Source organism: Cariama cristata, unplaced genomic scaffold, assembly GCF_000690535.1.
Source record: "Cariama cristata isolate BGI_N322 unplaced genomic scaffold, ASM69053v1 scaffold10195, whole genome shotgun sequence".
In the NCBI taxonomy this organism is placed as follows: Eukaryota; Metazoa; Chordata; class Aves; order Cariamiformes; family Cariamidae; genus Cariama; species Cariama cristata.
The window spans coordinates 18,769-42,969 of NW_009618197.1; the positions used below are offsets into that span (position 1 = coordinate 18,769).

General features: G+C 37.9%; 1 pseudogene; it reads left to right on the top strand.

Moving 5' to 3' along the window:
- Positions 1-1,633: 1,633 nt before the first annotated feature.
- LOC104162112 overlaps positions 1,634-24,201 on the top strand; it is a 39,670-nt pseudogene continuing 17,102 nt past the window's right edge.

Genomic DNA, 24,201 nt, shown 5'->3' on the forward strand with positions numbered 1-24,201 from the left:
AAGGTCATCTAGTTTTAGTCCAAGGACTAGTCAGGTTGGAGTTGAAACTCTTATAACATCGTTGACTTTAAATATCCAGCTAAGTTTAGAGTCTGTTCTGTGACTTCTCAGGGAGTCTCTGCATGTCACTTGCAGAGACTTTGTATTATCAATCCCAAATGATGCCCTTGACAGATATCTATAATTTCCTTATGCCTGGAATTAAATTCCCCCTTAGAAATGGTCATCGCTTGAGATTTACAATGGACAAGAAAAACAAAGAAAAGTAATCAATGTGTTCAATAAATGAAGCTCTACTGGACAGGATTCTTCTTAGAATTGTAATCTGAATATATCAATTTTCTGCCTTTTTTGCCAAGTCCTTTGATCCTGTTATGGAAAGCAAAAGTTTATTTAACATTCCTCTCAGGACAAAGGTGTAAAATACTTCCACCTTGAGAGGAACTGTCTCAAAAATGGAGCATTAATGGAAAATACATTGTGGGGTATTTGGTTTCTTGTGTAGAAAATGAACTTTGCTTTCCTTTTAAATTCATGATCTTTTACTAATTTTTTTCCAGTTATAGACGATAAAATATACCTTCTCTCTAGAAATCATTCAAATCTTATGTGTCTGCCTGCTATCATTCACATTTTTGTAAGAATAGGATATAAACTTAAAATTTTATTTAGCATAAACATTCTTTTAATTATTCATTTGAAATGGTGACCTTTTCAAGTTGAATTATTGTATGTTGGCATAAAGGTTTTCTTGTGTCTTAGAATATTTCACGGTTGAAGAAATCATGCAGATAATCTAATTACTTTGACTAAAATTGTTGTGCCATTTATGTCTTTTGCTGTACTACAGGAGAGAAACTGTGAAATGTGTTCATTATCGATTCATTAAGGGGCTTTTCTGTTATATAAGCAAAGACACAGACCACTACCTATCTTGTATTAAAAGGGGAAGGCATAGTAAACCATGCCATAGACTATGGTTTATGTTTTACATTTCTTAATGTCATGTGGAACGTAAAAATCTACAACAAACAGATATGTAAAGCATAACTGGTATGAAGATTCTATTCAGATTTAAGTGCTCTAGGTTGCTTTTGAATCTTGCTATTTTCTGCATTTGTTTTGACTGCTCTCATCATTCAAGATTGACGCTTGGATGGGTGTGTAGGAGGAAGCAGCAGCAGCAGGCTTACAGCTTGCAGACAAAAAAAAAATCTGCCTTATCTGATGGCTATTATTGAAAATGCGAGGTGTAGCCTAGGCTGGGTAATGAAGGGGAGCGAGCGAGGGGGAGCAAGAAGCATGGAGCTGCATACTGATGAGTGTAGGAGTACTTGATAAAAAGAATTCTTGCTGCTGGCAGTGCATTGCTCATTGTGGAGTATTCCAACAATCACATATAACGGAGAACAGCTTAGCTGACAGCTTGATATGCTGCTTTTTTTTTTTTTCCTACTGTATGACGTACTGGTCTGTAGTAAAGATTAATAACTAAGAAATGTAGAGCTAGGATCAGATCTTATGCTATATACTGCCCTGTAAACTATGTTTTACTTCTGACTTTTCTGCTTGCTGAAAACATTAATCTGTCAAGCTGGCGGGCTCCTTTGATACCAACTTTCCCCGGAACACGATGTGGCAATGCCACCTCTCAGCCCAGGACTACCGCTATTATCCAGTGGATGGTTATTCGTTGCTTAAACGCCTCCCTCTTCACCCTCCTACAGGACCCCGATGCCCTGTCCAGACAGTGGGACAATGGTTGGAAAATATTGGGCTACCTCAGTATGAAAACCACTTGCTGGCTAATGGATTTGACAATGTGCAATTTATGGTAAGAAATCTTCCATGCATAGCTGTGTATATACACTGTAGCTGCCTTTTTTGTCTGTCTCTTATGTGCTCATAAAAACCTAAGAGCTATTCTGCATTGCACTAAGAAGATCTGTTTAGTGTTTCACTTTTCTATGTCTAGCTAAATTAATATATAAACTATCCTTGTATAAACTTCCAAATGGTACACGTTACAAAATATTCTAGCCAGAAATATGGTAAAAGAAAAACTGAATGTTAAGGTTCTTTCTCCTCCTTATCAGTCTTCAGATTAAAAAAGAAAAATGCACAGTTCTTTTAATCCATTGCAGGATTTTCACAGTATGTAAAAGCTGTAAACACCCCTATCTGCAATATATCACATTATTACTTTTATTTAAACATGAGCATCATTGTAATAATAATTAAATAACATGCAATGCCATTCTTACATTGAGAGGTATTTTAATAACAGAAAATTATTTAATGAAGTTTGCTCTCTGTGCAGGTGATTCTGGATGTCTCAAATGTTTTTGCATCTTGGATAATCACGGTGAAAACATTAGGATTCACTTGTTGAAACTTATGCCCTGTGTGGAAAAGTAATGCATTCCTTTCAACAGTTCCAGTTTCACGTTTTAACTCTAGGCATTTATTAGGAATATATGAATGAAATATAATTTTATGTACTTCAGGATTTACAGTATTACCATGTGGTGCAAAGTAACAGAGACTTGTCATGCACAAACTTTGCATTGAAATGAATATTTACAGTAAAGGGAGAAGCTGACTTGTAAAGTCGTTATATAATCACTTTTCTACCTGCTTCAGTATTCCCATTACTTGAACCTCTTGCAAAAATCCTGACTACATTTCTTATTTTGAAGATATTTTTAGTAACCATGAATATCTTGGAACAGTTCTAACTTTTCATAACTTACATCTGGCATATAAGAAACAGAAGTGAAACAGCATGAATACTATGACTATAAAATCATCACAAGTTGTGTTTGTTCCTATTTAATTTCTTTTGCCAACATCATTATATGCCTTTGGGTTACTGATTGGAAAATTAAGGCACAGATCTCTGCCATTTCCACATTATAATAGTGTAGATGTTTCTTCCTCTTTTTACATGGCTGCCGTAGGATCTTTTGCTTCTATCAGTAAAAATAATTCGAATCTCTATCTTTAAATATTCTTGAAAACAAAGCTGCAAGGGTGTGCTGTCAGCTCAGCAACATAAAAAAAATTTCCAAAATGCATTTCAAGCTAGAGTTTCCCCAAACGTAATTACATATTCTTATATATGTTGTAGCATTAGTTACATAAGTAGATGATCGTTTAGTCTTAAAGACATTACAGAAGGAAATTGTTCACAAGAGGCTGTATGTACCATAGCAAATGCAGAGGGATACACCTACCCCAGGTAAATGATGAGCACCAGAGGAACCAAAGAAATTGCCCTGGAGGGCTTTCCAGTTGTCCCCTGGCTCTGGAGGGGCCTGAGCCACATTCTGGGGAATTTATAAGACTTCTGTTTCTTACATCTCTTATTAGTATACTTCTCTAAACATACAAATAATATATAGTATTCTATTATTCAATATGCAAATCAAACTTTTCAGGTATCAGGCAGATTAAGTTATGCCTGCATACTTGTGTGTTAGCTAATATTTTCTGGTCATTTTAATTTAAGCCCTTTCTGAAGTGGTTTGTTTTTAAATACATAATATATAATTACTCTTAATATTAGTTGGGGCAGCATGCATATGTGAATGGAAGATTAGAATCTTAAATCCAATAAAATAAAAAGCTGGAAAATTACCTAGTAATAAAAAATGTATAATTTCAGTAAAATAATAATTCCTAATTTATTGATTTCACACTGTTCATCATGCTGTTCCATGTTACAGTTTTTGTTTGTACCAGAAATTGAATAGTTCCCATATTTAATTGGAAACAAAAATGATCTGAAAACTCAATTTCTTTTTATATTATTCTTTTGAATATATCAGCATTATGTATGGAAAGCCTCTACTGAAAATTTAAACGAGTATTTAAAAAAATATTTTCCATTCTAACCAAAATGTTGAAGAGAAAATTAAACTTGGAAAGTATACAAGAAAATGAGAGAAGAAAGACCTGCTATGCTAAGAGAAAAATTCAGATTACTCCAAACTTAGATGTATTGTAGTCTTCCTTAATATGAAAGAATTGCTTTACCTTTATTAAAGTGGCTTACATATGAAGCTATAGTTTACAATCTTATTAAATTAAGCGTTTCAGATAAGTTAGCTGCTTTACATTGAAGAACTCTAATTCTTCAATGCAGTAAAAATCAGTTAGACATATTTCTTCTTCGTTCTGTACCTTATTCCTGCTTTTGTTTTTCTGGAAGCACATTCTGACCTGCATTTATTCATTCTGTTGCCTAAGCAACAACCATCACACTCCTATTAAGTATGATTTAGTAGTACAGGTCTTACTAGATGTTCGGAACAGGAGAGGGAATACCACAATTTTATAATTAATGTCCAATGTTATAATTAATGTCCATGGAATAACACACATCTGAGAACAAATACATCCTGTTTATACTACTCTCAACAGCAAAAATCTATTCATTAAATTAGCATTCTAATAGAAAGGTGTTTTTCAGTAAAAGGTTTTCATGGGTAATCATTCATTAGATCATAGAAATTAACTTCTTGTGTTTAGGCTCCCTTGGGCTTTAGGAAAGTTATTCACTAGACTGTACTTAGAATTAGGAAGGTTTGTTTATGTTACCTGAATTGTGTGGACTTTATAGTAAAAACCAGCCTGTTTCCTATTAACTTTACAGCATGAATAATTTTCCATAGTTCATCAATATATATATTTTTAAAATATGTTGAAACATAGTATTAAAAAATCAGTTGTGTTTTCATGAACTACTTTATTTCTACTTACAGCATATTTGAGCACATAGCAAGTGTAATTCCTACCTACTATTAGTGTCATGCAAGAAGGACACTTGCATAATATTTACTAGGCCCAAGGCAGATTCAGCCCCAAGACTTGGTTCTACTTGTAGAAGTAGAATCATACTTGAATATGTATCTATATACATACAATCATTATTAACTTTGATAATTTGTTGTGTAATAGGCTGCAGTGTCCTTCAGATGTAAGAATTTGTAGTGACTTTGTGCAGAGATACTCTATATTTGAAGATGCAGATGATACTGCAGTTTCATAATGTGAAGGCTTTTTTGCAGTTAAACTAATTCTGAAGTGCAAGAAAACAATTAGATCAGACATAAATTGCAGTATGTAAACTAGACATAAACAATAAGGAAACCAAATGAATTGGTGAATACCTTTTTAATGCATAGGTCCCATAGATATCCTTGGGACAAGCTATAAATCTTTATGCAGACTTGCAGGCCTACGTAACTTAGTATGCTGAGGAAAAGAGTTAAATTGCAGAGAAACAGATGAAAATACACAAAAGTGCGAGGTCACTAGATCCTTGCATGCAGCTTTCTACAACTCTGGAGCTTCATCAAAGACTCCATTCTGGATTCACAGAGATAAAAGCAGTTCAATCAAATCACTGCCCAGTAGGGACTAGTTCTGATTAAGGACTGCATATGACTATCTATTTATAGGTTGTTCTAATCATTTAAGATATCCTGAAATTTTATCACTTGCTTAATACTGCAATTTGATGAAGATAATATCTCTTAAAAAAGATTTGTAAAACACTGTATGAGAAACAGGAACCAGGCAACCAAAATGAGTTAATAAAAAAATATGAAGCATTTTCTTATATTTTTTGACATTCCAAAATATCATTCACTAGTAACAGTTAATAACCTCAATTGTCATCAGACACTAGACTTTCATTGCTGCTGTGAACTTACAGACATGCACCTCTGACCCTTCAAGTACTTAAATGGCTTGCACTACCTGAGGACCTAAGTATTGCCTAAGTTTTTTTTTTAATTCTCTCTTTTTCACTGTTGGGAAACTGAGGCATAGAATTACTGCAGGATGGAATTTAAAACTGTTTATACGTTTGAGATAAGAGGACTAGTTCTTAAAATAGCTACTAACATAATGTTTAACAGATCAATTCAGTTGCTTAAACATAGGTATCTAGTACTAGTCGAGATACTGTAGGGAACCCAGGATATCCAGACAGGGCTGACGTATTACTGAGCATCAGAGACAGCCAGACCCGTCATGATTACCAGCTGGAGTCCAGGTGGGATACCACTGAGCACCTCAGATGGCTCTAGAGTCCTGATGCTTATACAACTGAAGTGAATCTTAAATGTTGTAGATCACACAGAGCTTGTGACATGTCTAGGAATTGAATACAGATGTCTTGAGTTTCTACCTAGTATTTTAGTTGCATATACATTTCTTTTCCTTCTAACAATGTTCTGGTTTTGTATTCATCCTGTGAACTTACCAGCACAAGTATTTACCTGGTTTCATAGTGCTGGGCATGGGCTTCCTTCTCAATTACCCATAGCTGCCTATTTTGGATTTAGTTTTGAGTTTTTTCTTTTCTTTCTCCCTTTCTCTCTCTCTTTCTTTCTTTGTTTCTTTTCTTTCATTTTTTTTACTGGAGGTTCATTAGTCATCTGAAGTTTATCTGGAGACTATCCTCTCTCAGGTGTCATTCCAGGGATTTGCTATCCTGGAATACCCAATAATTCTTCTTGCCTTTAATCTCTCTGGAGGATCTTAAACTCTGTATCAAGTATAAAGGACAGAAGCAATTTTATTTCTTCAGAGTGAAATGCACCTGAAATAAATTCTCTATGTGCATTGGCTCCAAGTCCTGCACTAGTAGAGATCACCACAGCTTTTATTTAAAAATACCTGGTGCAGAGATTGATGATTTGGACATTAGATGAAAGCTTAAAAGACTAAGTCAGTCTGCCAATACCTTTTTTAAATTAGCCATGCTGCAGACAATGAAAAAGAGGCCAATGTCTGACAAGGGTTCTAGTTTGTAGTGACTTTCAGAAGCCAACTCCTAATGTGCTTAGGAGAGCAGATCAACCTTTGCAACATCCAGGCTCTGAGCTCTCCAGGCCCATAATGGCTACTGCAGAGACTCGTTGGGGCACTCCTGCATCATCTGAAGTATAAGATTTAAAGAGCATTGTCTGCATGTATTTTCCCAGAAATTAAGAACTGTTTAAGGCAATGTTGAAACTGGCAGTCAGTAATACGCAGCAAGCCACATTTTTAGCAGGGTAGAAGGAATACAAGTCCCACTGATGCTGGAATAAGCTGTGGTTTAAGATTTTCTGTACATCTAGGAAAATCTTAGAATATATGCCTGGAACAACAAGTTTCAGTCCCCTCATCTGGACCTCACTTGCAAATCCCAGGACTTGCTTTTAGTTTCATGGCAGATTTGCAGAAGTTGACACTACAACCATGGAGCTCCTGTCAGTGCCAGTGTGGCCCTGGTTTCTTCCCTGAGCAAAGTGGCTTTTTGTCACTCTGCTCTCTTCTGAGTCTTCCTCTCCTTCACCTCGGTAACCCTTTGTGACTGTCTCTCCCGAGTCAGGCCAACTCTTCCCTTAGTCCAACCTGTTAGCCAAACATAGAGTCGGGGAGAGTTACAGTTCCAAGATAAACATCTACATGTGTGCCAGTCAGTAGATGCTTAGGACTCAGTTCAGTTGCCCACATACTGGAATCACTTGAGATGTCTGAGACATCTCTGTAGGCCTGGAATATATGATACAGAATCTATGGAAAACCCATACCTATCTGGAGCTTCAGTTGGATTCCAGGCAATGTACATTTGCAGCACCTCAAATGACTCTAAATTCATACCTGCGGGCAACTAGGTGAAGCACCTAATCATCCATTAAAGCCAATGGAGCATAGAATGCAATTTAGCTGACTGGCTGACTATTAGGGTACTTATTTTAGGATAAATTAAAGTAGGTTCATCTGGTCAGCTGAACCACTGTCTAGGCTGCATTGATTTTTTTTACTAGGTCTCCTTTGGCTATCATGTAGACACAAAAGTCTCAATGGCTCAATTTGGGCTAGAAACCATCCAGCACTCACCGAAAAGGAAACACAAAGCATTTTTATTAAAGCTTTTTCTCCTCCCTCTCAGAATATCCAGCCTCAAGGTTTCAAGGTCTTTTTCATTCTAGTAGGAATTCTTGCTATAAAACCTGCAAATTAGAGCTCAGGTGGGTGCCAGAGATGAAGATTGTGCCTGTCATCATGCAACAGCAGCAAGTCTAACAAATAATCCCATTTCTCATGCTCCAGTTAATGCTTCTGTCATGGTATTCCTCAAGCTGGTTGAGACACAGAAGGGCTTATTAATGTACTCCTCAGCGTGGCATGTGGAAATAACAGCTTGCACTGTCTTTCTTTTTTGAGGTCTCAGACCATTCTTCATCATCCTGTGTGAGTGCATGCAGATCTGGAGAGGCAGTGGAAAGGGATTTCAGAGGAATCTGCTTCAGGTTTATATATCTATATACGTAATATGTGTGTGAGAAAAACACAGGCACTGGAGGCTGGTGACTGATCCTGCACTTGACAAAGGACTTTATGAAATTTTGGCAGTAATGATTACTCAACAGAGGAAAGAAAAACAAGACAGAATTTTTGTTTATTTCACTTGAACAACTGATTCATAACATTCTGGGTATGGTGGATTCCTTGAGAGTCAGAGGGAGTATGTTTTCATCTAAACCTGTCTCAACGGTTGTATCTTGAAGGTACAATCAAGGATGGGTCCATCTGCCTGTCTGCTAGGTTCTGCTAAGTTAACCTTTAGGTGAGGGTTTCTCTGGTTGTTCTGGACTATTTGGCCTTCTCGATTTAAACGTTGTTCCGCACGCGGTTGTACATACAAGGCACACAGACAGGACTTCGGGCTGTACACTTGGTAGACAATCCAGATGCCAGTATATGTGGTGGGATTTCTTTCCACTGACCTCTGCCTTTCAGGTTAGTGGCATGTGGTGTATATGTGCCTCTTTGGGAAGCTCACTCTACAGCACTCCGAGAGAAAAGAGCTTGTCCGATGTATTGGGCTCAGTCTTACCCTCACTAAGAACAGAGGGCCTAATCCAGACATTGAAAGCCATTGCATGTACAGTCATCACTGAAAGTGAAACTATTTCATGGTATATACCTACAAGTACGGTACTTGAGGACTGGCATTAGTCCCATCTGTTGTAACAATACATTAAATGTTAATGTTAAATCTTGTGCTTGAGCTAAAAGCCTGCCTAGTGCTGAGACTGGCCTTCATCTTGGTGTACAAACACCGATGAACTGTATTCTGAGACTACATATGTGAGGAATTGTCTATTGGCCCTAAATACAAGTTTATGAAAACTAGTAGCAAATATTTATTCTGAAAGTTAGGTTAATAAAGCAGATGAAAATTCTAATAATCAGAATAAAAATGACATTTTAATAACTCGTAAAATAAGAGGTGTAATGCTGATACAATGTTCTTGCTATGCATTTATTTAAAGTCAAAACCTTCCAGCCGATTTTTTACCAAAAGGAGCAATACTAAATCTTCAAGAATTAGAAATGTTTGTGTATAGAATTATGTGTATAATGCTATTCTTCATAACTAACAAAAAATATGGAAAATGTGACAATATGTAAAGGTCATTAAAAGTAACAGAAAGTTTAAAGGTTAAGACAGGTGGAAAGTCTAAGAGTTTTTACTCTTCGGAGTGAAAAACTGAAGATTCAAAGGACAATCAGTTTATAATTGTATTTACATTGTAGGTGAATAATGGAAAGCTTCACAATGGAAGGCAATGGTAAACTTAAAACCAATGGTCTGTATGTAACAGAAAGTTACGGCTTATTTTTAGTTATTTCACATGGGAATAATTCATAATAAATTTTTTAAAAAAAACAGAATAAAAGGAATTTTAAAAGGAACACAGTAGACAGTTGTATATATTACTGTTTTGAACAACATTGTCCAACAGGCAACAATTAAATGGAATCTGGACCAGTAGGTATATGAATCTCAAACAATGACACATTTCCCTGATGAAGTTAAAGTTGTTTGAAGGACACCACAGTACAGAGGAACTTGATTACAGATAATTACATTGTAGGATTCTGAAGGAGTTATCAGGTAAAGATTAATGGGTACTAACAGATAACTGGAAATAAACATAAGATTCTTGGACATGTTATCCATTACGAAGGAAGACTGGATGATGTAAGAAAAGTTCAGGTAATTACATGAATAAGTATTAATGCAGATGAAAAAAAAAATAGAAACAATCTAAAATAAATAAAAGAGAGAGTATATCATTAAAAAATAGATAAATAACCAAAATACAATACGGAAAAAAAATTAGGAGAGAAAATGTAATTTCATTAACTATGTGAGTAAAATACATTCAGCTATAGCTGAAAGGAATATTAAGAAAGTTATGAGCACTGCTAGAAGTCAGATAAAACTAATTTTAGTTTTAGCATAAAGAACAAAGTACGAGAATTAGTGAAACACATTGTTAATGAAGACCACTGAGATATTAGAGAGAGGGAGAGAAAGAAAAAGTGAACTGTTATACTGCAAGCACATAAAAGAGTACTTGGTTAATTAAAATATCTGAATCATCTAGGTTAGGTGATGTTTGATGAAAAGTCTTAAGAAACTGAAGAGGAAATACTAATCCTTTAGCAATCATCTTTGAGAACTCCTGGAGAATGAATGAATTACTAGAGGACAAATAAAATACAAATGTGGTACCAATATGTATTTCAGATCACAGGATTCATCCTCAGTATAGATTTCCAGCCTCCTAACCTCTTTTGTCTTCAATCTTTCACCATACAACTAATGCCTTATTCAAGCAGGAAATGGATGGTGATGTTATTAGCAACAGATAGTTACTGTCTCAAATATTGAGTTTGGTGGGGAGAAAATGGGGAAGTGAACAGGATGTCATAATGGGATGTAATGGGAAGAGAATAAAGCTAAAGGAAGTAATTTTTCAGTTGGGAGATGAACAAAGTATTTAAAGGAAACCAGTAAAGAAACAGAAGTATTGTACAACACATTGTGCCTCTTAGCATGTAGACGAGAAGCTTTCCTTCCATCAAAAATAATTAAAATTTCGACAAGGGAGACAAGCTGAATTTTGCTCGTAAAATTACAGCTACCTTTTAAAAGCTGTTCTAGAATGACGTACCAGAATTGTCATGCAAACAAATCATTCCTGGTGCAGAATTTGCCTGACTGCTTTTAAATTTCCTGGGCACCTAAACTTTCTCTCCTTCCGTTTAGAGATCTTCCATTTTCCCCCACATTGGTGAAAATGTTTCCTTCTCCCACACATTATGCCCATATATTTTTTATGGTACCAACACTCCAGCATAAGTTTTAATCTTTGTAATGGCAAAAGCAATGAAACCCGTCAAGCCTTTATCAACATGCTGTCCATTCTGCCTGTCCATCACAATGTGCTGTCCGTTCTGCCTATTCACACACGCACTCGCACACACACGTGCACACACACGTTACACAAAAGGGTAATTCAATAAGGCAAAAAATTCCACAGGCTCAGAAATAAAGAACTGGAGAGTTACATTACCTGTGCAACCTCGGTTCACCCCTCACATTCATATGCCTTATGATACAGTCTTCCGTCACAGGTTTCTCTACTAATTTTTTCCCTCAAAACTCCTTCCTCACTCAGTGTACTGAGATTTGAGTATGCACAAGCACACATTTCAAAGAACTAGCAGTTAAAAACAAAACTTGTTTTTATTTTTCTAATGTCACATTGCTCAATGATTTTACAACCTTAACCCAATGGTTGTTTAAAACAATGATGAGACCCACAAACTGCCCTCTCTTCTCATTCGGCAGTGATTTACACTTGTCTAGTACTGTTCATCTGGAACATTAGAATTCTGTTATCACTCTAAAGTGCTTATACATCCAAACATGCTTCTAGTTTCATTTGCGTTTTAGAAACTGGGTTATAAGGAGTTAGGCTAACACTTCAGATGGTAACTTTAGACAATTAAAATGAATCTATTCAGTTGGAAACACTTTTGTCATGATTTTTCAGAAGCTGAGCACTGTGCATCGGACGTGACCTCCAAAAACTTGGCCCATTTTACATGGGTCTAAGGACAGGTTCAGTTCTAAGAAAGTTTGATGTTCTTGACTTCCAATGGGAAAAAAGATACATTCTTCAATTGCTGAAAGTAAGGTAAAGGCCCAGTGCAGACAAAGCAAACTGCCTTGTCTTAACTATGATTTTATTCCACATAAGCATAATTGATTGAATTAACAACAAGCTTTTATTTGTCATAAATACAAAGTCACACAATGAAATTCACACCTGGTCTTTGGTCTTGTTCTTAGTCCACTCCTGATTGAAACATATTTTCAGGAAAACAAGTAATACAAATGCTACTTTACTTCCCAAATAATTTACTTCTGTAGACTTTAAAACACTACATTAAATATTTTAAACATTTTATTCACTGTGGAAAATATTATATTCTGTATCTTTTGCTGTCCCTCATTAAGCTGCAATTACTGTGCATATGGGATAAAATCTCCATGCAAAAATACACTGTATTTGTTTTAGGCTGGCTAGTACTGATGAAACTGAGGGTACATGCACTTGTACATACCATCCATGACTTAACTGAAATCTCATGTTTCAGACAGTTGTTATTATTATTATCTTATGCAGTACTTTACTAAATTATTGGAAACTGAATGATTTAATAACATTATTGATGGGTACAACAATGGGTTAAATTTTCAAGATGTACCATACTTGCTCTAGATTTGAGTTGAAAGTCTTTGACTGGATAATACTTCTCGGCAAATTTTTTGATCCAAAGACTTGATCTAGATGGAAGTTTTGAAATATAAAAGCCAAAGTATTTGCCCAGGTGGCAGTCGTGGAAGGATAAGGTTACTGTGGATACAAGTGCTAACAGTCAGTTTAAATTTTAAAAACTGGAATACCATGAACAAAAGTACGCTGGATAAACACCTATTGAGTTACCTTTCTGATATAAATCCCAAACAGTATTTTCTCCGACTGCCTACTTAGCAGCCGGAATTGGTAGAGTAGCCCTCTGTGCACAATCCCCCTTTCCAATTAGGAAGAGGGGAGAAAAAATCTTCATCTTATTTACTGGAATCCCACAGCTCAGGCTAAAAACAAATGTAAGTGCAGCTGATTACAGGTCTTAAAATCTCTGAAATGATTGATAGCTTCTATTCTTCAGTAGCCACACTATTTAACAGCTTTTTCACTGCTTCAGGTATGCTCTCTCCAAACAGCTCCCCTTTTAATCACATAGAAAGCCCACTTCTTGAAGTAGTTAAGATGACGTTTATCAAGAAATAATAGTTCTTAGCTGCTATGCTGCATTAGGATAAAAGATTGCACAATACTGAGTCAGTTTTTAGCCTTGATCCATTTTTAAATATAGTATGAATATTATAGTTCCGTTAGCTTCTTTGAACTCCCTAGGCATCCCTCTTGTTGCCAGAAATGAAATATAAATTGACAATGCAAGTTACTTTATTTCATTTTCTATCTCTCTTGGAATTTGGAAATATGTCTATTCTGTCCATGAACTTTTTATTTCCTGATGTTCTGATTTTTCAAGTACTTGTTTTATTGCCTGTAGAAATAGTAGATCTTCACTTTCTGCTCAGAAAAATAACTTTATGCAGCAAGAGTGGAATATTATGCCAAAGAACCCAGATACAGACAAATCTTTGATTCGCTGTGATATCAGGCTTTTTGTCAGCAAATTCTGCTGTCCCTGCTTGCATGGTTTAATTTCTCTGTCTCTTAACTCTGCTATGTATATAATGGCCTCTTGCTTCATATATGTATTTGTTTAAAAAGCATGCCGATTTCCTTCTTTCTTGAACAATAAGAAATGGAGACACAAGGGAAAAGAGCATAAAGAAAACACTTGCTAGCACATGCAGAAGAAGGCTGGTCCATGGAGAATGCATAGTACAATATATCTAAGGGTCTTTTCTGAGATCAGCCTTTGATTTGGATTATGAGTTTGGGGAAGATGCTTCTCTATTCCCTCAGTCATTTGGCTAGGAAAGGACATAATATTCCTGGCCCACATATATGAAATCAAGAGAGGAACCTGGGGTAGAAATATCTGTGTATTAAGAGCTATCTTGTGCCCAATTATCTGCTTGTGTCTGTTCTTTGATAGTACAGGTTTCTAAGTACCTGTAGTTGGAAAGCAGCTTCTCAGGAGGGAGTCAGTGGTAAGCAGATTGCCTGAGGAATCTCACTGAGTACCTTCAGTTAAGTTCTGAATAAATTCAGTGGCAAGGATTGACTCAAACTAAAAATAGTGCAGAAAAATAAAACAAGTATTTAATACTTATTAATATTTTTATGTCCCAAACAAAATGAATCAGGAAGTTTTTCTGTTTATGAGCTAGCTATACGTAATTTATCATTACCCTAATCTTCCAGTCATGCATTTTACTGCTTCTATAAGCCAAACTCATGGAAGAATCTGTTTCTTGGAATTCCTCTTGTCTCACCTGGAGCTAGCTGGGTGCCACTCTTCCTTTCTCTTTATTTCTGAGATTCTCTGTGTCTGACCCTCTCCTCCAAAATGCATTTTGTTTCTGAGCTCTCTCCCTGAAGGTTGGACTCTTCTTGTGCTCCCCATGTCCTCCTTTTCTCCATTTCCTCTTTCCTCAGTAGAAATTATTGTGTGTCTTTTTTGTCTCCAAATTAAAGGAAGGAAGGAAGGAAGGGGGAAGAAGAGGAAGAAAGGGGGGAATTAAAGAAAACAGAGAGGGGAATGGAGGATATCAGCTTCATGTCTAAATTCTTTTACTGACTTAAAACTTTTGGGGGAATCCTGAACAAAAGTAGAGGGACATTTAACTGGGTGGTTTTCACAGAGATGTTCTTGTCACTCTTTGGGAGACAGCTCTGGCTCAACAGAGCTGGTACCAAGTGAGAGCTAGTTTGTTTGGCTAGGCTTAAGCTGACTCCTTGCAGAAAGTTGGCCATGTTCTCCAGCACGCTTTGAAGTACCATATTACTCAGATTTTTCCATTTTCCAAGGTACCTCAGGCTTCTGATTTACCTGGACAGCGAGCTGCACATTGTGACAAACTTTTCTGATAAAACTGTTGCACTGAAAACCCTTTGATACACACATGCAAGCAAAGGAGGAGAATTTGGATTTGTTGAAGTGTGAGTGCTCACAGCTAAAACTGAATTTGACCACAGTTGTCCTTTGAATACATATGTAGATAGATATTGATTACTCATTGAAATGGAAGAAAACAATTCCTGCATTTAGGCACTGAGAACTAATACTTTTTTTAAAAAAAAAAAAAATCTGGCCCTAATTAGTCCTACTTTAATTTTTTATCTGTATAATGGGTATAAGAATGCCACCTTGCCTTGAAGGAGTCTTATAAAATATATTAATTCCTGTTTTGGAGCTGTCTAATATTATTTCAATGAATGTCTAAAAAAAGTCTGTAGAAAGTGAGTCATTCTTACTGGTGAGGTCTTCAATGAAAAACTATATATAAGACATGGACCCACACAGAGAATGATAAAGGCTAAAAAAAGAAATATCAACTACCTTATTTTGTAAGTACCATCCATCCTCCTGCACTGAATTCATGGATTATTCAGAAATATAATTATACTGTGTGTATGATGCCATGTAGAATATGTATCCTGGGGTGAAGGGTGATTAGCCGGTGCTGAACAGTCTTCATTCTGATATTTTGTAGCTTTGTGACTTTGCAACGTTCCTTTAATGTGTAGTGGGGACCAGCAGCTCTTACTTTGTTTTATGCACTGCAGAAACTTTTCCTTTTAAGAGGGTGTACTGCAATCTAGAAATTCTATCAAGTGAAGTTACAGTCTTTCACAGTCTTGTGTCACTAGATCAGGAGCATACAGTTTTATTATCCAATTTGATGGTACGCTGGTCCATTTTGGACCCGATAATAGAAGCAGAAGGGACCAGTTAGACTTACAAGTGTTCACCAGCACTATTAGGGGCATTTTTTTTATCACAAAGAAAAGTTAAATTAGAAAAAGATTGCCCACAAATAAACTGCAAAGCATCAGTAAAAGAACTGTTTGAATTTGGATAGTGGGTGTCGTGAATGAGTGGTTTAGGGTTGCCCCAAAGACTCCCTGAATGTTAGCTGTCAAATGCAGTATCCTTGTACAGGAAAGGGACTGGTGGAAACTCTCAGCACAGTAACGTCAGGAAGAAGGGTGCCAGTCGAGGTGGACTGACTTGCATGAAGGTTTCCTTATAACCGAGGGAAATGAAGTACCAGAGTGTCAGATTACTGGACTCTGACAGTAGATATCCCGACACGCATACTTGGAAAATCAGCTGTGTAGTAACATTGCAGAATCCTTCCGTAGCGTTTTGGGACTGGATCCAAAACAGTGTGGCCAGCAGGCTGAGGGAGGGAATTCTGCCCCTCTGCTCCGCTCTGGTGAGACCCCCCCCTGCAGTACTGCCTTCAGCTCTGGGATCCTCAGCACAAGAAGGACATGGACCTGTTGGAGCGAGTCCAGAGGAGGCCACGGAGATGATCCGAGGGCTGGAGCACCTCTGCTATGAGGACAGGTTGAGAGAGTTGGGGTTGTTCAGCCTGGAGAAGAGAAGGCTGCAAGGAGACCTCATTGTGGCCTTCCAATATATGAAGGGGTCTTATAGGGAGGACAGAGAAAGACTTTTTACTGGGGCCTATGGTGACAGGGCAAAGTGCAATGGCTTTAAACTGAAAGAGGGAAGATTCAGATTGGACATAAGAAAGAGCTTTTTTTACAGTGAGGGTGGTGGAACACTGGAACAGGTTGCCCAGAGAAGCTGTGGATGACACATTCCTGTAAGTGTTCAAGATCAGGTTGAATGGAGCTTTGAGCAACATGCAAGATGTCCCTGCCTATGGCAGGGGGCTCGGACTAGAATATCTTTGAAGATCCATTTTGACCTGAACCATTCTGTGATCCTGAGATTCTAAGTATCCTTTCTTCCATGCACTTTACAAGTTTGGACCTGTGATTGTAATGCAGTTTTGAAAAGATTGCTCTTATTTTGGTTCTTGTGGAATATATCATCCCAAAGGTAATTTGTAAGAAGGTTAGCACAGGGCTTCTGCCATCTCTGCAACTCGTAAAAAGAAATCAGCTTTGCAGTGCAGGGATGATTTGCTGCCATCTAGAAAAGGGATGTTAAATCAGCTTCCTCCAAATGCTAAAGAGCAGCTGAGTTTTATGTATCTGTTGAAATCCATGGTAGCGTTGTATTTAGCAAAATCAGGTCTTCTGCCTACTATATATCCAGCACCCAGTCTCTGCTGTAGCTAAAATCCCATATGCATAACTTTAAATTAGCCCAAAGATGAGAGTGAAATAAATCACATAAGACAAATTATTTATATATTTTGCTTTTCTGGGCAGTTTTGGCCACTAGCAGTGACACTGAATCAATGAGTTAGAGAGACCTTTGATCTCACCTAGTGTGGTCATACTCATGATTCTTGAGAACTACAGCCTCAATTCAGACTCTCTCGCATGTTTTTGAGGAGCAGTGTCTGCTTGGTGCTGAACATAGGCTTCATGGTGCAAACCAGTCATTCTTGAAGTCACCACATGTGAAGTGATACGCATCCTGATACGATGCTGTAGTCCACACATGACATGTGGGAAGACCAGTGGAACGATAATTAATCCTCCCTTATGAGAACAGGGAAACACATCTCCCGAGTCATTACCAGAGAACAATAGCACCGTTAGTGACAAAGCGCATGGGATCACATCACAGTGATCTGCTGGTTGTCATGGTGACGGGAGTGGGCCCACAAAACCAGCCGCCCGGCTGCTGAATTGGAAGGGATAAGAAAAACACAGCCCACTTCCCATGCAAAATGAATTACAAGAACAAGCAAAGGAAGAAAAGAAAATTGTCAACCCTTAATCAAATGTTCTCTTATTTTTAGAAAGGGTTTGAAGAAAATGGAGGCCATCTCCACTTACTTCTTGGGCTTCAGGGACCTGGCTAGTAATAGCTCTGTACGTACCATGGAAATAAATCGCAACAGTTTGTATAAGAAAAATCACACGTAACAGAAATCTCACCTATGTGCAGTGGGAGATGACAATACCTTACTCAATCCTGCTATGTGTTGTGCCTGCCTTAGCAAACAAAATCTGTAGGAATACATTAAAATGGGTCTCAACATAACGACTGTATTTAGCAAGCAAGCCTGACTGCATGTTTTCTGCACGCCCTTTTATTTTTCACCTAGAGAAAGTTAGTATATTCCAGTTCCTTATTAGCTTACAAGCTCTCTTACCTTTTACCCTTGCTTCATCACTGCAGATCAAAAGCAGCATGGTGGAATGTGAAACACATTTAAACATAGTAAATCAGTGACAGATAGAAAACACCATTAATTTTCCAGTATTTCTCATTTTTGGTAGCTGCTTCACATTTTATTATATTTATTACTTAATATTAGTAATATTAAGCAAAACAGCAAGTTCAGTTGACCTAACAGCCTCGAATTACTAGCAGCTAGGTCCTGAAAATGGTTTGGGCACTGGAAATTTGGCCAGTGCCTTCATTTTGCAGCACACAGAGTGGACTCCAAACAGGCAGGTGAGGCCTCCAAGACCATATTAAAAATGCAATTAGCTGCAGCAATGGTGAGCATCACCACCCTTGACGCCAGTTCCCGTCTCTGGGAGCAGGATCCCTACAATTGAATTAGTCACACAAGACCCTGCATAACTTAATAGGAAGAGAAAGGCAATTAGGGAAGGAGTTTGCAGTGCTAAGCAGAGGAAGCCAGTAAGATGCTCCAAAGCAGGAGTTATATCTGAAAGCTTTGCCTCACTTTTGCAGTCCTGCATTAGACACCATTTTGGAGGCTGGATTTACCATGCTGCTCCCTGGATCTTGACATCCAAGTCATCCCTTTGGATGAGCACAGCTGGCTGACCATTTTCTTTCAAATTACATTATGCACCAGAAGCATGAATCTGTAGGATACCTGGTTGAAAGAAATAGAAAGTCCCAAATTTTTAGCCTTTTCTCTGCTTTTTATATTTGGCAGTCACTGGATGTAAACCAAAAACATTTCTAGCAACAGCACAAGAAGATTTTCCACAGCCAACTGTCACTAGTCTAAAGGATAATATTCCTTTCTGTCTTACCAACTAAACTTCACAGCAATTAAAAAAACAGTGAATGATTCCTCCTCAATCCCAGAATGCCCTTCCCTATCAGTAGTTGCATAGCTTGCTCTCATTTTTAGGAAATTCGAGTTTGAGAAAAACACATGAATCTGATCTCCTGCCTTCCGCATGCAACCTCTAATAGCTGTGCTGTGCTATGAGAAAGATAAAGCCATTTTTTCCTCCTTCCGTCAGATTTTTCAGATAGAGAAGCTGCCAATTCACACCGTGCTCCTGTGTTTCTGCCTTGGGCATGCTCTGAGACTTCCTAGCAGATCAAGCTCTGATGGCATCTAAGAGGAGGGCCTACTTTCTAGACTCACTCAAAGGTCTGACATGGTTTCCAAGCTGCTCTGTCTGCTCAGAACAGAGAGCTTGAACACCGGGGAGCCCAAAGGTAAAGCTGCTGGTGTGAGCTGGGTTCAGCTGCAGGCAGGAGATGAACAAGCACTTCCAAGACCTCAGTTGTAACTTTAGGGCATAAGTGCGTGAAAGCTTAAGTATTTTCTTGAGCATGTGTTTTCCTTGCTGCTATTTCACGGACCTTTTCTGTGAATAACCTATTTTTAAGACATGAATCCCGCCCAGCATTTTACAGTCAAAGTCTTTGCATTTTGTACTGTCCGGGCTGATTTGGGTGGCTTACACTCTGAACCACATGACTAGGGTTGATGAAAATATGGGGAAGGAAATACTTCTGTGAGACTTTCTGGGAGGTGAACAGAGTTTTTACATTTATTGCAAAAACACCAGTGTTAACTCCAAGGTTAAACGGAACTCCATGTTACATGCAGAGCAGGTATTCAGCATTTTTGTAATGTCTGAAAATACCATGTTTGCCCCTTCCTGCACTCCCCAAACTTACACATGTATTGAAGAAAGGAATATTTTTCTGAGAATTTAGAAGTTCATTAGCTCACAATAATATTGATTTTAAAGTGGGTCCTTTGAGAAATTTAGCATCTAAGCTAACTAGCATTTATCTCAAGTAATCTGAATAATGGTACAATATAGACTCTCTGGAATTTTCATTACTCAAATGAAGTGAAATTATCTTCACAATATACATTCAAGTCATTAAGATGTAATTTAGGTAAGTATTAATAATTATTTTATTGAATTGTTATGACTAAATAGGCAGACAGAGTTGGGTCAACAGCATTAGTAATTAAGTGGGCCAAGTGCGACATCAGAGGTAATTTTTTCAGTTGCCACCTTATCTGTGCAGCTAATTTGCATGTGACAATTGTGTGGTTGTAATGAATCAGTGCTACAAGGAAGCAGGGATAAAAATAGCAGAAATTCTTCCTACGAGAATCCTTGTCCCAACTATCAGTATTGTTTAACTATCACTATACTTTAATTAACTATTTCTGTTGTGTGAAAGGTCTGTGACTATACGCTCATTTGAATATCAGTATTTGAAAAGCTTTTGATGGCACTGGTTACTTCAGGTTCACTTCTGGAAGAGCTGAATGTGAACCAGAGAGAGATCTTTAAAACTTAGGTAGAGTGGGACTCGAGTCTGTTGGGACTCCTTTTTAAACTGACCTTACTTACACCACCTTCTATCTTTATGCATAATTTGCAAATTAGGGCTCTGAATTGCTTTCACCCCACTCTTATCTATGAGTGAAATGGCCTTTTTTAGTTAACGTTTCAATAGTAGTTTATTATTATTTCCTGATGAAATGACAGTAACAGGGAAAACTTTTTTCCAGTTTTCTCTTCGTTTTTTTGGGGGGGGTTTAATTGCCGAGAAAGTCATAAGTGCAAAGACTGACAATAGAGCAAGGTGAGGATTGAGAATGAGTATCAGTATCAGTAGTTTAAAAGCAAAATAATTTTGGAAGAATGTTCTCAAATGATTATTTTGCAACATGCTTGGTCCTTTCTTCCTAACATATTTTATAATCAATCTCTTACCCCCAAGGCAAAATTTCATGCTTCTGCAGGGGGGATTTCTAATGTAATCTTGTCAGGTTTGTAGGTGAAATAACAATTTCTGCAGTATCTTCAGGAATCTGAGAAATCTTTCTGACTTGAAAGTAGAAGTTAGGCATTTCACTCAATAATCATTATTACAGATCTTGTTTTCATGTTAACAGTGGCAATACTAGTGAGAGGCAACCTTTTCACTCATACTGAAGCTTGCTAAATTCTGGTCATTTGCCAGTTCTTGTTTGGAAAGGAAACATGTGACATATTGCCTGAATTTTTTTGCGCTAATAAGAGGCAGTGTTCATTATTAGAAGCTACATTTCTCTAGTCATTTCTTGCAAGTCTCTAAGAAATAAACTCTTTTACCTTGTGGAAAACCTATGTTGAGGTGTAAATTTAGAAACCTTCTGGCATATTATTTAGACAATGAAAAAGAAAACTCCTGGTTACTCAATGTGTCCTTAACCACATTCAGAGATGTCTCTAATTTGTTCGCAGCCAGAGGACAGTTTAGATGGCAACTGTTTCAAGGGGATGCAGTTTGGAAGGATATTGGCATTAGGTGGGTGAGAAGCAAAGCAATTCAGACTGAGGAGGGGGCTGTTTTAAGTGAGCTGTTGACGGTGTGCTTCATAACAGCCCTTGTTCCCATTGGTACCAGATGCCTACTCCCTTCCTTCCCAGTTATGCATTTGGGGTGGAAGGGGTAAGATAGGATAGAGCTCTTTGGTGCTGTTGGTCTCAGTTTTCTCTCTCTGACTTCAGTCTCCAAGTATGTATAATGGAAGAACATTCCCATCTGTTCCTGCCCTGCTCCCACCTCTCTTATCTGAGTGGCAGGAATGATGGCACTCTCAGATACTCCAGCTAAATGTACCACCTCCCGTATTCTCTTTTTTCCTTTCTGTGCCAGGTCATATTTCCAGCAGCCCTGTAAGCCCAACTATATATCTTGTTGCTACAACTCCATTCAGATCCCCCCAGCTGTGCTCCTGCAGTGTCAAGTGTCAGTCAGCCAGGGTGAGATTGAGTGCAATACACGTCAGTAGAGATATCGGCAGGGCACTTTGAACACCCACCAGGCCTTGGCTGTGGTATGCACACACCATGATCCTACCCATCGCTATGCATTAGGTGCCACCTGTACCAGCTTTTCAGAGTCCCTACTGATCTCCTTATACTGATGGTGCAGCAGATGACCACATGCGTCGCTGGGAGAGGGCAAATGAGAGCATTAAGCGCTCCCCATGCAATGAGAATTATGCAAGCACCAGTGCTGCCCCATCAACACTGTACTCACCTCAGAAGACATCTTTCCCTTACCCACACCAAACCTGTTCTTGGGCAAACCAATTTCCAATACACCAGAAGCATTAAAATGTTATCAGAAGTTGTTGCCATCTCCAGTAGCACTCGGCATCTCCAGCTGAACTTGGTCTCAATAATGGCTGCACAGCAAATTAACTCAACTCAACCTGATGAGCAGCAGCTCTTACACAGCTTTAGGCATCAGATTTACTACTTTTCTTCCTCTAGCTGACATAGCTGAGCATAGAAAAAGCTGGTTTAGTTGGCATTGCCAACCTATGGCCAGAACTCTTCCAAATCTTCTATTTCTTACATAACAATCTTTTGTAAGGGATTAAAAAACCTTAAATGGAAAATTAATTCCTTCTTTCTCTTTTTTTCCAGTTGCTTTTCACTCTGTTTACATAAAGTGATGCGTATGCATTTACCTCCCTTTTGAGGTTTTTTTTCCCAGAACTTTGCAATGAAAATCTATGAAACTCCTCTCCAACCTTTATCAGCTTTTCAGTCTATCAGCCGAGGTGAAAAACAATAATAAGATGAAAAGCCATATGCAGTGGTTTGCTCCCCACAACCCATCTCTTCCAACTTCATTGGCTGAGTTTGCAGATAAATCCAGTGGCAGATCTGCCAGCTGTTTTAAAGCTTCTGTACTGTTTTACTTAGGTGACAGAACCAGACATTGGAATTCTTCACCATAGGTCTCCACATGAAGTAAGATTAAAAACATAGGTACCAAAAGGGGGTAATGACAAACATAGTCATGCCTGCCATCCTAACATGTTCTTCTAATCACTGGATTTTATTATCTTCAGGGACAAGTCTTCAAGGTGCTTTTGTTCCTGCAGGATGTAGAATGCTTGTTTGTCTTTTTTTTTAAGGATCTTCGGAGTTGTTCTCTTTTGATAGTAAAAGAATTTGTCTACAAGTTTATGAATCTTTTGCTTTGACTGAATTTTAGAGGTTCTTCAAGCTGTTTAATGTATTAAAATTAGGCTATTTTTAATAGAGTAATTTTTTTGCTCTAAATCTGACATATTCCAGATTAAATTGTTTGCTAAAGATTCCATATAAATATATCTGTGCTTACATACATTTGGAATCTGGTATAAACATCTAATCCAGCATTTTTTGGAAAGACTGTATGAACTTCAGGTGGAGAGTGCCAGAGGTGATTTTGTGAGGAACAACCCAAATAAATGCCAGTAAAATCTTCATCTCATAATGTACCATTATGTATTTTATTCCCAACTTATTTATAGGAACTATCTCAGATTTTGGCAAAATTTCTGTTTTTTTTTTAAATTTTGTTGTTTTTCATATGCCTCCACTCATTCTCTCACATGCAGTCATTTTTCTTCCTTTCTTGAGTCTGACTGTCCTGTGAAACTACTGCCTTCTTAACCCATAGAATCATAGAATCATTTGGGCTGGAAGGGACCTTCAGAGGCCATCTAGTCCAACCCCCCTGTGGTGAGCAGGGACATCTCCAACCAGATGAGGTTGCTCAGAGCCCCATCCAGCCTGACCTGGAATGCCTCCAAGGATGGGGCTTCCACCACCTCTCTGGGCAACCTGTTCCAGTGTTTCACCACCCTCATTGTAAAAAATTTTTTCCTTATGTCAAGTCTAAATCTACCCTCTTTTAGTTTAAAACCATTACCCCTTGTCCTGTCACAGCAGACCCTGCTAAAAAGTCTGTCCCCATCTCTCATATAGGCCCCTTCAGGTATTGGAAGGTCGCAGTGAGGTCACCTCACTCAGGAGATTGGCTTCCTGTATGTGCTTACTGGGAAAAAGATGATGTTTCTGAGAGTTGTGCAAAACCACAAATCCCAGGGGGGGTCAGCTA